This window comes from Otolemur garnettii, unplaced genomic scaffold (assembly GCF_000181295.1).
Source record: "Otolemur garnettii isolate 467f Iridium unplaced genomic scaffold, OtoGar3 scaffold00026, whole genome shotgun sequence".
Lineage (NCBI taxonomy): Eukaryota > Metazoa > Chordata > Mammalia > Primates > Galagidae > Otolemur > Otolemur garnettii.
In genome coordinates, this window is record NW_003852421.1 from 17708715 (window position 1) to 17720835 (window position 12121).

The following is a 12121-nucleotide window of genomic DNA, read 5'->3' on the forward strand; positions in this document are numbered from 1 at the left end:
CAGGTTGCTGCCCTGAAGAGTTTATGGGGGAAACGTCAGCCTAACAATAGGGCCTATTTCACTAATTAAAGTCATGCCCAAATGGGTTAACTTGATATAGATGTTTGGCTTTAATAGAGTTTAGAAAGGGTACTGAGTCCTGAAATGTTCTGTTTGGAAAGCTTTGCCCTATAAATAATTTGCCTTTAACACAGCCAATGACCCTTAATGAGAATGCGACATTGTACTTGCTGGTGTGGTGTCTACTTGAGAAGAAACAATATCGGTGTGTCTAAGTATTATTGTTTTTAATGTTATTAATACATTGATAACATTATTATGAATTATTTTCTAAGTAATAATAAGTACTTGTTACTTTTAACGTATTGAGATACCTTGTATTGTGTGCCTGGCGTTTCTGAACACCTGTCTTCTCTGCTCTGTTTCAAGTGTGAATCATGGTGATACAGTGAAAGACGGTGATTCACGGCTTTGGAGGGCATGCATGTGTATGATTAAGGGATATAAGTGCAGGACTCCCAAGATTTACTTCCTTCCTGTTCCAGCAGGGTCACCTGAGGGGAGTGAGTAATGGGATAATTTATAACGCCACAGGCCCGTTGTCAAGAGACCTCTAGTCAAAACAGGAAGATAAGACTCAGAAGATTTCAACTGGAAGAATGCAACTTTTGATACTCTCTGGATCTACCTCTTAATTGCAAGCAGGAGAGTCTTCAGAATTTTCCTGTTTTTATCTTTCCAAGGAGATAAATGCTCGTTAAAAAGGTTAGTATGTCCAATCCTGGATAAATCATTATCACTCTGTTAAATTTTATACCTCTTTCTTCCTTGCCCTTTGTTTTGGGTATTCTTATGTTATTGCGACATCCAGGAAACTTACTGGCCTAATTATAGAACTCAGGTTCTTCTTACAAAGTCAAAGGATTAGCAAGTGTTAAGAGTGTAATGAAAAATACAACAACATTTTGAGGGGTGAGGTGGAGCTTATCAAAAATGACTGGCCTATGTTTCTTAGACTCTTACTCTTATTGATACATATTTCACTCCGGTTTTGAGTTAAAACAGGGTATGGTGGACTGATAGCTACTTTCCTATTTATGTAGGCCAAAAGGGCTTAGCTGGACTTGAAGAAGGCTTTTTTTTGTGTGTGTGCGTGTGTGTGTGTGTTTTAATTATTGTAAGCCAACATATAGGAGAGTTGAGCAGGGCATTTGATAATGCTCAGGAGCTTTGCTTCATTGCCAGTGGTTCTAGATACCACCTTCTGTGCTTTGTTTATTTTTATACCTAAAAACGAAATGCCAAATACTTCATTTCAAATGGGAATCATCCTAACTTAAGGTACATCATCACTTTGGAACCACTTATTTTTCAGAGGTCTTATGGCACTGTCTTATGTGATGGTCTTCTGACTCAGTCACATTCAATTCATGAAAATTGAGTACTGCTAAAAAGTGATATTTTTACGTTAAAAAGATCAATTTCACCTTTGACTTTGGAATGTCTTAGGAGTCAGCGGTAGACTTCTCATATTAGATATTAAGACAAAATGTGAATAGTTCTAAGCTCTTCCTTCTCTCCCATCTATCCTTGGAGACTAAAACATTGCCATAAATAACCGGTACCCTTTTGAACTGACCTTCAGGTTCATGAGATGTAAATATTGATGGCCTTGACATTTTTTGGTATGTGCACAGTTGAGGAGGCACACTGTCTCCAGATAACTGAAAGCAGGTGGGCGAGTGGGTGGACAGCCGTGGGCTCTCACTGATCCCTGTAATTCAGATGGCCCCTGCCATAATCCTGTTTCTGGATTTGTTCAGGGAGAATGTCTCATAGGCAAAGGAATCTACAAGTTCATGTCCTTTAGACTTTCTATGGGCAAATCTCACAGGATTGGACCTGTGTCAGTCTGGCATTATAAAATGTTTTCTTTCTTTCTCTATTTTTAAGGCAAGCATGAAACAAAGGTTATTGAGGAAGAGAAGGGTAGGCTTACAGAGCAAGATACATTCACCATAGACAGAAAATGGGCCCCCATTGCCAGTGTAGTAATCAGAGAGGCCTATCTGATGTTTTCTAGGGTAAATAGTAAGAAAATGAGTCCTTCCAGCCCTACATTTGAAATTAAGGACGCCACTGCCAGGTAATATTGTGTAGTAGCTAAGAGCTTGGTGAAAGCACAGATAGTGAGAATAAGATGGAGTCTGTCAGGCTAGGGCAGACGTGACACAGCTGGCCTGGTTGGTTTAGGTCCAGCCTGACCTTCACCCCTGTCTCCTATTCTTGCTGTTTTGTAAATTTAATTCCCACCCTAAAGATGCCCATTTTGAGTGGTTTAGGGGGATTGATTTAGGAGATTAACTTTTAAATTAAAATGTTATAATAGGTCACTGAGGTATGCTGATTATTATTTAAAATAGAGGTTGGTGTGGTCTTTAAACTTAAATATATAAAACTATACTTTTGAAAATCAAGAACAGAACAGTCTTGGAGAGGCTATTGTCCCTGTTTGCCAGAATCTTGGCCCTCTGACAAGAAGCCTACACATTGCCTGATAGTGACAGGGGCCGGACCCTCTTTGTCAGGTAACATTGGGAGCAGAGTTCCCAGCTTCCAATTTCTACCACTTATTAGCCATGTGACCTTAGGCAAATTTTATAGCCTCTCTCAGCCTCAATTTCCTCAGCCGTGAAATGGGGATAATAATAATACTTTCCTTTCCTTTAACAAAATTAAATGAGAGCTATTTAATTGGGATTAGCACTTTAATAAATATTTCTTAAATGTTACTTGTTAATGAGATTTCTGGTACCCTATGCCCCTAGAAACTAACTTTCAAAACTGGTAAGTCCTACACTTTACGAAATTCTTCTGTTTGGAATGTGCGCTCAGTTACATGGAAATCATATACGAAAACAGATGAGACTACAGGCACTGATTTTGCGAAATCATTTAGCAAGTTTTGTCTCACTATTGGTTGTAAAGTAATTTTTCTGCTTTTATGTAATGTGGATATTAGAAACAGGAATATTAGAGTACTTACTCCGTTGTCTTGTCAAGCGTTATTGGCAGCCCTAATTTGTATATCCATTGTGCAGCTGTAGCTGCAGAACTACCCTCTGCGGGGATTATTATAGCACTTGAGGGGCTGGAATTACAGTGCTCTGTTTGGGGCACTTTTTCCACTAAGAAGTCCGGGCATCATGAGACGGTGCTTCCCCATCTGTCCACTGTAGCATCTGTATGTGTTTTACCTGAGCTCTTAGGCACCCCACTGAGAAAGGGGATTTAAAATGGAAGGGAAAAAGGAAAAATTGAAAACCAAATAACATGGTGGAAATAACAGAAACCTCTTTGAAAGAATTCCTAAACTATTCTTAATGGCAGACTTAATAGCCAGCAGCTAAACTATTCACTATTGTCTTTAAGAAACAAAGCCTAATCCACAAAGTTGAAACTCAAGTGCAAATCTGGAAATATTCCAAGGAAGTCAAGCAATACAAGCTTCTAGGTCCTCAAATTCAAAGGGGAAAAAAAATCCATTTTACAGAGTAACTTTTTACATTGATTGTGAGCTGTCAATGTTTGATGGGTAGATACTGAAACATTAACTGATTACATTCCCGAATGCTATGCGGTCATACTGGTGGCCTCTGCTGTTCTGAGCTTCTAAATTTGTGTACTGACACATGGGGATTCAGTAAATGAGCAACGGAGAGCAGAGTGGAACGTTTTGGCATCCGCTTGAAATTTCCTTAAGAGAAACAGTGGAAAGATGTTGCCTTCAATTGAAATATTATTTATTGATCGCCTTTGCTTTATAGTACCTAATAAATTGTCCTGTCCTTTAAAAATACCTCATCTGCCTGATTCTCCTTCTCTAGTCACAGCCCTTAGAGAAGTACTCTGCACTGGTGAAGGGGGTGATCCTATGAGGTCTTTTTAGTCTTTTTCACACTGGGTGGCTCCCCTCCAGCCATTCTCTTTTATGCTAGTGGGCACTCTTCAGTTTTACATGGGGATGAGAGACGTGTTTTCTCCCATATTCTGTTGTCTTAATATTTTTCATCTAGGTGGCCCTCCCTGCTATATTTGTGTGGTTCTGTGGAGCTTTTATACCCATGTGCTCAGGGTGGAATCTGGCCACCCATTGAGAATTTGGATGATGAGGGCACTGTAGAGATCAGCTTTATTTTAGGGGTGCAGAAACAGAGGCCCAGAGAGGTGAAGGAATTTACTTAACATCGTTCAGCCAACAAATGTCAGGGCACCTAACAACCAGTGTGATTTCAGCTTTTCCACCAAGGCATAAAGTATGCAGTAGTATGCCAGTCGGTGCCATGCTTAAAGGATTGCAGAATAGGAAGACAGAATAAGAATCCGAGTTTGGGACAGGGTCTGTTTGAGGTTGTATCAGAGGGATGTCTTTTGGTGAGGAAGCAGGAATGTTTTTTCTCTGATATCAGAGAAAAGGAAGAGACTAAAAGCATGACAAAGATCTTTTTTAAATGGATGTTTACTTTCTGTTGAAACCATAGAACAATGAATGTTTATTCCTCACCAGGTAATTTAGGGTAATGGACTATGGACAATTTCTGCTTTTACCTTCTTGCCTCTTTTGGTCTGTGCTGCTTTTTGTTTTGCTAAAAATGGGCTAAAAGAGAAAGCAGGTGGATTGCTTTCCCCATCTGATAACTTCTGAAATCTCAAGTGAAACCCCTGGCTCGGATCCCAGGGTGAGGTCACACAGTCTGATATTACTTGGATTTATGTTGATGTTGACCAAATGCACAGCATGCTGCCGTGATGCCTTTACAGCCGTTTGTCAGGGTGGCAGGAGTGGCTCTTGGGTCAGTTGCAAGCATAGCACATGGGTGGGCATCTGTGTGAGCTTTTTTTTTTTTTACTGTAGATTTCTGTTTCCATTATTTCCTATGCAGTTATTTTTTTTTTTATTAAATCATAAACACATAGATCATGTAGACATTAATGCATTTATGGGGTACAATGTGCTGATTTCATACAGAAGTAGGAATGCTTACATCACACTGGTTAATATATACCTCATCTCATTTACTTAATTACTGTTAAGGTATTTATACTCTAGATCTAGCATATACTCTTGCATTATGCACCATAGGTGTGATCCCACCATTCACATCCCCCCTCCCCTTCCATCTCACCCTCCTTCATCCAGGGCCATAGTTGTGATCTATTCTTCATATGAAAATGTGAGTGATTGTACATTGGGTTCATAATAATACTGAGTAGGGTGGATATTTTTTCTTCCATTCTACTAAGTAGGATATGTTCCAGCTCCAAATTCATGTGGAAAACATGACTCTCAGTTGTAACTGGCATTATGGCTTTGGCCTTATCTGTGTGCACGTACACTTTGAATTCAGACTTGTCTGAGCATGTTTGGAGGTCTGGTGTTGTGGTTTCCAGGAGTTTGTTTTCATGATTGAAGCACCTCTGGGAAAGACCTCAGATCATAGGGAGGTGTGGTTGAATTGGACAAGAGATACCCAGAGCACAAATAGCCACTGCTTATGCCTTAGAGAAAACAAAAGGTTTCTCTAGCACAGTGGTTACGGCACCAGCCACATATACCACTGAGGCTGGCAGGTTTGAACCTGGCCCGGGCCAGCTGAACAACAATGACAACTATAACAAAAAAAATAGCCAGGCATTGTGGCGGACACCTGTAGTCCCAGCTGCTTGGGAGGCTGAGGCAAGAGAATTACTTAAGCCCAAGAGTTGGAGGTTGCTATGAGCTATGACACCATGGCACTCTACTGAAGGCAACATAGTGAGACTCTGTCTCAAAAAAAAAAAGTATATGTTAAGTATAAAGATACAGGAATAATGTTCATAATGACAACTAACATCTATTGAGTGCTTATTGTATGCTGTGTACCATTTTAAGTGCTTTAAAAATCTTTACAGCAACCCCATGGGGTTTGTGCAATTATTAACCTGTCATATAGACAAGGATCCGAGGAACAGAGAAGTGACTAGAGATGGGTACGTTCTCAAAGAGCTTATGATGGAGCTAGAAAATGAATACTTCATTCAACAAGCGGAATGCCTACCAGCAACTTGAATTTATTAAAGTGTATGTTCCTTTTTAATGTTCGCCCAAAGGAGCTCACAATAGGATGGAGTGATGTTTCTGTAACCCAAGCTTGAGAATGTGTTAATAGAAGGGAGGAGGATTCTTTCAGCTGAACTACTTCTGGAATCATGTTGGAAACCTAGGAAGACTGGGCTGTGTTAAAAGTAAAAGCAAAATCTCAAGAGACTTTGTTCACTGAAATCTGTGTGCTACACTGAGTGTGTTAAGGGGCATCAGAACTACCTCAGGGATGGGGTTGGCGGCAACAGAGCAGGTGGCTAGAAAACCATGGGAAGGGACATGTTTGGTGGCTCAGCAACTTCATTAATATCTCGGCCATTAGCACTTTTGGCATTTGTTTGCATAGGTGGATGTCGCTGGATGGGACCAAGCAGGAGAAGAGGAAAGTGGCAGATGCCATGTGATGGCAGAGAAGCAGTGTTTATGAGCTTATCAGTCATCTCCTGGGGACTCCATGACATTTGCTTATGGTGGTGGGGGTGCCTGAGGTGAGAGGGAAGAGCATGGACAATTACGGAGGCAGCAAGGCCCTGGCAACATAATTTTATACTTAAGTTCGGTAGTGGTTTTAGGGACATCAGTTGCATAGGGGGTTATTTAGTAGATGTATGTTCTGGGCACACCCCTGTATCTAGGCTCCTCTGTGAAAGGTGCTAGTTATAGAATTTACCTCATTGGGATTGCTTAAGATTTAAATGGGCTAATGTAAACAAAGAGGTCATAGTGGTGCCTATAGCCATTATCTTAAGGGCTGGATCTGATGAAGAAATAATAGCAATCAGTGATTTTGATTAAGCAATTTCAGGCATAAACTATTCTATTAGAATCCAGGGGGAGTTTTTTCCCCTCAAAGAAGTTTTTTTGGGGGGGATGATACTCTACATTTTTTGCATCTATTTTTTTATTTTACATTCAAGATTTTTAAATTTCAAATCAATATGAGGGTATAAATTTTTAGGCTATAATGTTCTCACTTCCAAGGTAAAGTTCAAGTTGTAAAAGAGCCCTTCACCCAAGGGCCGTGGTGAATACCCCCGCATTGTACACATTAGGTGAGATCCCTCCCTCCCTCCCCTTCCACTCCCCTACCTCACTTATCCCCCTTGCTCTACTATTTTTGTGTTTTATCATTCTTATGGGCATGCAATTATTTATATATTGGTTTCATATTAGTATTGAGTACACTGAATATTGTTTTTCCATTCTTGAGATACTTTACTAAGAAGAATGTGATTCAAAACTCCAGCCAGGTAACATAAAAGATATAATAAAGTCTCCATCATTTCTTATGGTTGAACAGTATTCTATGGTATATATATATCCCACAATTTCTTAATCCATTCATGTATTGATGGGCGTTTGGGTTGCTTCCCCAACTTGGCAGTTATGAATTGAGTTGCAGTAGACATTCTGGTGTAAATGTCTTTGTGGCAAAATGCTTTTTGTTCTTCTGCTACTAGATACCTAGTAACGGAATGGTGGGATCAAATGGAAGGGCGTCTTTTACTTCTTTGAGGGTTCTCCATACCTCTTTCCATAACGGTTGTATTTGTTTGTAATGGAACATCCATATCCACAGCCACGCCAGCCCCTGCACTTTGGGGACTTTGCAAGGTGGGCTGATTTTCCTGGGGGGCAGGTGATGCCTTAGAGTGGTTTGGATTTGTTTCTCTGATGATTAAAGAGGATGAGTGTTTTTTCATGTGTTTGTTGGCCAATTATCTGTCATCTTCAAAGAGGTTTCTGTTCAAATCTCTTGCCCACATAGAAATGGGGTTCTTTGCTTTCTTCTTGTTGGCTAATTTGAGTTCTCTAAAGACTCTAGTTATTAGGCTTAGGTCAGATTCATAATGTGCAAAAGTCTTCTCCCATTCCAAACGCTGTCTGTTAGCTTTGGTTGTGGTATCCTTAGCAGTGCAGAAGCTTTTTAGCTTGATCAAATCCCCTCAAGGAGATTTATAGCTTGTTGGGGAGATAAGATATACACAATTCCAAAAGTAATTAATTCTTAATATCCAATTCCTACCTGTCCCTGCCTGTACAGTGCAGGACTAGGACTACATTTTACTAGGTTTTTTTTTTTCTTCTTTTTGAGACAGAGTCTCGGTATATCACCCTCAGTAGAGTGCTATAGCCTCATAGCTCACAGCAACCTCCAACTCTTGGGCTTAAGTGATTCTCTTGCCTCAGTCTCCCAAGTAGATGGGACTACAGGTGCCCGCCACAATGCCTGGCTATTTTTTTGTTGCAGTTGTCATTGTTGTTTAGCAGGCCCGGGCTGGGTTCCAACCCACCAGCCCCGGCGTATGTGGCCGGCACTCTAATCACTGAGCTATGGGTGCCGAGCCTACTAGCTCTTCTTTTGCATCCTAGTTCTCTCTGGCCATGCCAGACAACCCTAGAGACGCAGAATAGATTCTCTTCTATCTTTATGCATTCACATAAGCCATTTCCTTCAGTCTGGCATTCCTTTCTTCTTTGGTCCGCCTGTTGAAATGGACATCTCGGCAAAGTCTTTCTCATTCTCTGCCCCTGCCCCTCAGTCAGTTCAGCTTTCACCACATTGCCATGATGCCTTGTATATGCCTTTTTGAAAATCGTTCTACCTGTGTATTCCTCCATTGGATCGTGAGTTCCCTAGGAGAAATTTATATACATTTTCAGATTTCTATGTAGTGTAGGTTATTGAATGAATGAGGGAATATTTTTCTAACTCTACTGTAAGCTCAGATTAATTTTTCTGAACCTCTGTTTCTTTGTCTGTAAAATGGGTTACCTATGAGCAGAAAAAACAGTGGTCAGCACACAAAACCACTTGCTGAGTATTGGTCATTGTTACGAACACAACTTTTGGGTGTGTGTATTCAGTACAAATGTATTGTTTTGATTATATTAAGGTAAAATAAATATTTTATTCTTTCTGAACTCCTTGCCTCCCATGTTTCTGAAAGGACTCTTTCTCCATTATTCTCAGACGCACTTCCCATTTACCTCCCACTAAAAAGCAAATGAGGCTAATCTCCATGGCTTGATATTGATTCCGTCTGGTCCCAAGAGTATAAGCCGATCACCTTTGCTAAGTGCTGTTTGGCCAAAGGTGCAAACTGCTTAATTACAGTTGAGGGAAAAACATCTTGAAACTTCTATCTTAAAGTTTCTGATTATGGAATTTGCTTTTCGGAAGGCAGTAGCATCTCATTTGACAGTAAGCCGTTTGCAGTGAATGGATTGAGATAAATTTTTCATGGCCCATTGTGTTGAAAGAACTACAGCAAGGCGTAGATTTCTGTGACATTTAGTTTTGTTACATTCAATTTAATTTCTATAAAAATAGTGCAAATCTCTTTTCCCCTCTTTACCAGTGGCATTTTTCTTTTCTTTTTCTTTTGGTTTTTTTTTTTTTTTTTTTAGTGCATGCTTAAAGCTATTCATTTTCAAAAAGTAAAGGCTATTTTAAAGAATGGTACTTAAAGCTGTCAGCCTGCCTCAGTTTCTTCCTCAATGAGTGTAACGCAGGCCACCTGCATACTTCCCTGGAGTGTTTGGATGAATGACTCTGAGCTGGTAAAGTACTTTGAATTTCTTGGATGAAAGGGTCCCTGTAAGTACAGGTCTTAGGAAGGTATTATATGTGGGCTTTTAAAATTGCCGCACAGCCTGTTTTGCAAGAACGCTAATGCACTTCTGGGTTTAGAGTTGTAAAAAGATGTGCGTTCAGAAGCCTCAGGCTTCATCTTGTGAGGTTCCTGAGGCATGTGCCACTGCTTGCTTACCTCTAGCATAGATACCATCTGCACTGCAGGTATTTACAAGTGTGCACACGCAGAGCGACCATTTGGACAGGATTGCCCACATTTGGCTGCTGTGGTATTAAGAAGAAAGCACGGAGTGCTAGGAGAGAGGATGGGCTGTGTGCTGCTGGCTCCGTGGCCTCACCTCTGTGCAAGCTCCAGAATTGCCATGTGCCTGATTTGAAGGAACACACACAAAGCACTCCCAAGGGGTCAAGTTGAGTGAGAGGTTTGCCCCGGGTTCTGATAGTTAGACTGTGAAGAACTGGATTTGGGTTCTGGCTCTTCCAGTTACTGGCCCTGTGCCCTCAGGCAAGTTGGTTATCTGCCCTGAGCCTCAGTTTCTCTGATGGGCAGCCTTGCCCCTAACATTGGGTGGGTGCCCAGGGCTAGAATGTGAATGGAGTGCCACATACTCTCTATCTAAAAATTGTAAAGTTATAAATCAGACTAAGAATAAAGTAGGTTTGGGAATTTCCCTACTCTGACAAGTCACCACCATATCCATGTTAAAGGCCAGATTTGAATTTTGGGTTTTTAGACTCTTGGCAGAGTCCCATGTCTGACCAGGAACGGGGAGTGCCCATGTGGACAGCTGAGTCTGCATGTCCGTTTGGTCCGTGTTCCACCTGAGGGCTGCAGGGTTGCACATTGAGGTTGCACCCTCTTGGGAGGGTGTCAGGGAGGGAGAAGCCTGTGCAGGTTCTGTGATTGAACAAGACCAGGCATTTCAGAGTGCTAGTCCTCGGCACGTGATCCAGAAAAGGCTTTTGTGCTTCTGGTGGGCATATGCCTTTGCCCCATGAAGTCCTTACCCTGTGGGGAGGGGCGTGCCAGCATCTTGCCTGGGACTCAGGAGGGTATTGACTACAGGTACCATCATTCTAAAATGTTCATTTAAAAATACATCTGGCAGTGCTTTTGTGAAGTGTTACTATCACATATGTGAAAATGATTTTTTTTCTAGCAGAAAAGCTTTAGTCTTCAGATAACACCCACATTTAGGAGTGCTGGGAATGAGAGGTTTTCTACCACACTGGGTGATTCTTTATTTTTCTTCTTCTAGCTCCAGGACTGAGCACAGCACACTGTTTTCTCCTAGCATTTCATCCATCCATTCAGTGGCACTCATTTAGTAAGTATCTGTTGACTTTTCTCCTTCAGCTTTGCCCTAGGTATGTTCAGAACAGCAGTGAGCAAATAGATGCCCCTTCCTGTCTTCATGGAACTAACACTTTCATAGGAGGAAACGATGTAAAAAGGATAGAAGCACAAAATGTGTAGTTTCCCTGAAGAAGGCTTCCTCTTTCTTCATTCCTTTGCTCCACAAATATAGATTTTGTACCCGTGCCAAGGACTAGACTCTCTGCCTCCACCAGAAATGTACGGAGATAGGGAAGGGCGTGATGACAAGACAAGAGCATGGCGTTACGTGGGTTTGTGTGAAGCACGGTAGCTGCAGGAAATAGGCTCTTTGAACTTGATGTTTTGTAATACTTTCCTTTTCATTTCAATCCGTCAAAGTTTATTCAATCTCTGCTCCATTTAAGGCATTGTCCCGGGCTTTGAGAGATTAAACAAGAGTTCATAATCTATAGGAGGTAGTACTGTCATCCATTGCTTAATATTGAGGCTATGCGTGAGAAATGTGTTCAGAGGTGATTTTGTTATCATCACTGCATGTATTTACACAAGCCTAGGTGGTGTAGCCCACCTGCTATACACCAAGGCTGCGTGGCATAGCCTGGGGCTCCCGGGCCGTGCACCTATACCGCATGTTACTGTGTGAGATGCTGTAAGCAGTTGTAAAAGGACGGTAAGTATTCGTGCATCTAATCCTAGAAAGGTACAATATAGAAGACAAAACATGGCTCCTCTGGATAGGATTTACCATGAATGGAACTTACGGGACCAAAAATTGCTCTGGGTACATCAGTGAACGAGTGGTGAGTGGAGAGTGAATATGAGGGCCTCAGGCATTATCTCAGACTACTGTCCACATGAGTAGTGCATACCTGGGCTATACAGAATGCATAAACAGGTATTTTTCTTCAACAATAAATTAACTTTAGCTTGCTATAATTTTTTTTACTTTATAAACGCTTTAAATTTTTTAAACTTTTGACTTTTTGTAATCATACTTAGCTTAAAACACAAACATTTTCTTTTTTCTTTTTTTGAGACAAGA

At 41.0% G+C, this 12121-nt stretch overlaps 1 long non-coding RNA gene across 1 annotated transcript in view; it reads left to right on the top strand.

Moving 5' to 3' along the window:
* The first annotated feature begins 428 nt into the window (after positions 1-428).
* LOC111724794 overlaps positions 429-12121 on the top strand; it is a 136088-nt gene continuing 124395 nt past the window's right edge. The window contains exon 1 of the long non-coding RNA XR_002773020.1: positions 429-765. This is a non-coding gene — a long non-coding RNA (uncharacterized LOC111724794). The remainder of the gene's footprint in view (positions 766-12121) is intronic.